Source organism: Oryctolagus cuniculus, chromosome 18 (assembly GCF_051225735.1).
Source record: "Oryctolagus cuniculus isolate XC-2025 breed Fujian yellow rabbit chromosome 18, ASM5122573v1, whole genome shotgun sequence".
NCBI classification, from domain to species: Eukaryota; Metazoa; Chordata; class Mammalia; order Lagomorpha; family Leporidae; genus Oryctolagus; species Oryctolagus cuniculus.
In genome coordinates this window covers 32,075,275-32,078,866 of record NC_142884.1, presented here as the reverse complement: position 1 = coordinate 32,078,866, position 3,592 = coordinate 32,075,275, and the positions used below count along the sequence as shown (strand labels likewise).

The window sequence follows — 3,592 nt, the reverse complement described above, 5'->3', positions numbered from 1 at the left end:
TGTAACTCCGCCTTTCAAATAAATAATAGATTTTTAAAATGGGGGAAAAGGGCAGTTTTGTTGCCTTCCCTTTCCTTAGAGTAACATAATCAAAATCTGTTAGGCAAATGAATAAGGGAAATTCTGAGATCATGTATTGACCACAGAAGAGAATGGATTCCTTGTGCATTTTCTGGAAGCCCATGCTAGTTAGAACCAAGGGAAGCATAACAAAAAAGGGGAGGCCTATATCCCTCTTATTTGTCTTCTTTGTTCATTGGAGCAGTGGAGAGTTGAGTAATGTAATATTGGTGTTTGTCTCCATACAGTTCACTTCTATTTAGCTGGTTCTTTTTTATTTTTGCATTTCTTTTTTATTTATTTTAAGAGATTTATTTGAAAGGCATAGAGACAGGGGTCTTCCATCTGCTGGTTTGATCCCCCAATGTTTGGGTGAGGCTGAAGGCCGATGAGCCCCCTTCCAGTTCTCCCATGTGGTGTGGGGTCCAAGCACCTGTCCATCACCACTGCACCTGTTGGCTGGAGTGGGACAGGAATTTGGGCGGCAGGGATTTGAATCAGCAACTGTGATGCAGGCCTTGCAGTTCTGGTTGCACCCCCAAACCATGGTGCCAGCCTTGATAAACTTTTCTTTAAAGTGGAATTAGGGGTAAAAACGATCTGAGGTGCATGTGCGGTTCCATTGTGAGAGGGTCTGAGGCCCCACGGGTGACCAGGGGCCAATAGGAACACCTGCAGCCTTGGCCCGCAGGTCCCAGGCATCTCCCCTCTCCTTCTGCCCCACCCACAGCAGCCCGGCCCAGGCTCCAGTGGTGCCTCAGGTATTTCCACCCCAAACTGGTCAATTCAGGTCACTTTGTGATCCCTGAACAGATTCAGTAATGCATGCTTCTTCTCTACTACAAAGATCTTATGTTGGTCATATTTCCAGTTACCAAAATCAAATCAACTCACACCTGGACTCTGAGTATTCAATGACATTAGTTATCAAAATAAATGTATTCAAATATTCAAAGACCACTTCAAAGCTTAACTGCCTTCAAGAGTTTTTGGCACTGGAACAGCCACTGTGGTTTTCTACACATGAGCACTCACTATTTTATATACCATTTAACAATTCAAACATCACTTCAGCTTCAGCAATACACAACAATAGAATGGATGATTCTACATAATAAACATGTTACATTAGTTTGGACTTAAAACCTAGAACTAAAACCATGTGGTAATATGGATGGATTTAAGGAAAGATGTAGAGCTAGGTAGCTAAGGCCACAGAATCCCAGACCTATTGATTTTAAGTGAGTCTGGAACAACAGCATTCCATTGCATTATCTTCCATCTCAGAGTCCTGCTTTTCCAGTGAGACCCACCCCACTCAGACCATGTATTTCCTGCCTGTGTCTTCACGGTGGTGGAAGCTGTTCTGATACAGGCATCTCCTGGATAGTCACCAGCTTCCTGATTTACTACCTGAACTGGAATCAACAGTTGTGAGGGATGTTTCCCAAACACCCAGGCTGAACTGAATGTTCGTCTCTGGCAGTCAAAAACTTCTGCCTTAGGAAACAGAACATGTCCTCTACTCTGGGGCTCCTTTTTCTTCTCATGGGGTTCTGTGGTGATCTGTGGTTTTCAACACAAATCCTGGTAGCATTCTGACTCAAAAGAAAGACCAGGGATAAGAGTTCTTTCTGGGGGCTGGTGTTGTGGCATAGCAAGTTACACTGCTGCCTGCAGCACTAACATCCCACATGGATGCCAGTTTGACTCCCAGCTGCTCTACTTCTTCCACAACTCCTTGCTGGGTAAAGCAGCAGAGAATGTCCCAAGCACTTGGTCCTCTGCCCCCACATGGGAGACCTGGAGGAAGCTGCTGGCTTCAGCCTGGCCCAGCCCTGGCCATTGTGGCCATTTAGGGAGTGAGTCAGCAGATGGACCTCTGTGTTTCCTCTCTTTTTCTCTCTGTAACTATGCCTTGCAAATAAATACAACTTCAAAAAGTTATTCTCCATCAAGTAATACACCCTTTTCCAGGCAGTTGTAAAGCTGGGAGTCATAGCTTCTTTTATATTTTGGATAATAAGAGTTCTGGTTTGAAAGCATGTTCATCTGAGACAAAGATCACTCATTATCCTTTGTTAGAGAAGGGGGCTCTGCTCTTTGAAAGTGAAAATTAGAAGCGGTAATGTGTGATGAGCTCCACCTGCCAGGTCTGGGGAGACTTATTTGAAAGACAGGATACCAGGAGAGGAAGCTTTTCAGATTCCCTGGCCCTTGCTTTAGTCTTATGTCTTTACTTCTTTTGTTGCATCTTGATGTCAAGAGTGTACTCTTTATGCTGAAATGAGGAATTGTGTCTTACCTCTTTTGGGCCTTTTTCTAAGAAGAGTGTATATATTTTTCTTGCATATAAGGATGGCTTCTGGGGTGGGTGGATCTTTCTTGGAAGTTTTCACAAGCCAGCCAGTAGCCTATATTTTCTTCACAGAATTCAGTTTTTAGAAAAGCCTCCAATACAGCCAGACCATCTGTATGTAGGGAAGAGCAGGCAGAAAAATAAAAAGAAACATGAGGAATATGAGGAAGCTAATGATGAAATAATCCCTTGTACTTTTCTAGTACTAGGATTAGCTATTCTCGTTTTTACTCAATCCTGTAATCCTGCGGATTTAGCTCTTTAAAGACAAAGATGCCTGTAGGCAAAATACTTCATTGGTTCCATACTACTAAAACAGAAATACTTCAGTTTGTTTTAGTGCCAAAAATGTATTTACAGGAGAGGCATAAATCCTCAGGGAACTAAGTCTCTTGCAAATACTGCATGCAATGAAAAGCATCCTCAGCCTCAACCAAGAGCACTGCCATTGCAGAGCTGAAGGGTGATTTATCTTCCCCACCTGGTGTGAATATGCTGCAAAATAAGCGGAGATAAACAGACCTTCTAGGTTAAGTCAAATTCTCCCTGTTGAGCTGCTGATTTGAGGACACAGCCTTTCTGCACTCTTGTGATACTTGCAATGGATTCAATTCAAGCCTAATTCACAATTGCTGGCCAGCAGCTCCTGGAATGCTTCTGACCACAACAGTGCTTCCTTCGGGGAAGGTCTGCAAGAGCAGTTCTCTAATGAGTTGTGCTCAGAGCAGTTCCCCTCCCAGCTCAGCAGTGAGCTCTTCAGATTGCAAACACAGGAATCTCAACTTACTTGATGAAAGCTTGCTACCTGCTTTTCTTGCCAATTGTGGCCTTCCCAGGAATGGTGGAGTTTTGCCATAGGTAGCTCAACCCGGTCTTCAGTACTCTTATTCTTACAAAAAAAAAAAAAAAAAAAAAAAAAAGACAATTCAGTAAGTGGTCATCCTTGAATACACTACTGAGCCTGAAAGCATTTTTACCAAATAAAGTCGCCCAATAGCTATAAACCAAAAGCCAACAACAGGCTTACCCACCTAATATTACACTCAGCCCCGAAGTACTAAGCAGTTTCATCAGTTCCTCAGAATGTAACTATGCTGTGAGCACTAAAGATAGGACTGCCCAAATTTTAATTATCAATACACTGCACAGCTAATAAGGCAGATGCTGTCTCTG

At 43.1% G+C, this 3,592-nt stretch overlaps 1 long non-coding RNA gene across 2 annotated transcripts; it reads right to left on the bottom strand.

Annotated features, from left to right (window-relative positions):
- Positions 1-379: 379 nt before the first annotated feature.
- Positions 380-3,309, bottom strand: LOC149120913 (uncharacterized). Of its 2 annotated transcripts, none has more exons than XR_016224964.1 (3): positions 3,207-3,309; positions 2,366-2,531; positions 380-519 (listed from the first exon to the last, which is right to left on the bottom strand). It is a non-coding gene; the product is annotated as an uncharacterized LOC149120913 (long non-coding RNA). The 2 variants fall into 2 exon arrangements; XR_016224963.1 differs by lacking the exon at positions 3,207-3,309 and adding an exon at positions 2,942-3,198.
- Between the last annotated feature and the right edge of the window lie 283 nt (positions 3,310-3,592).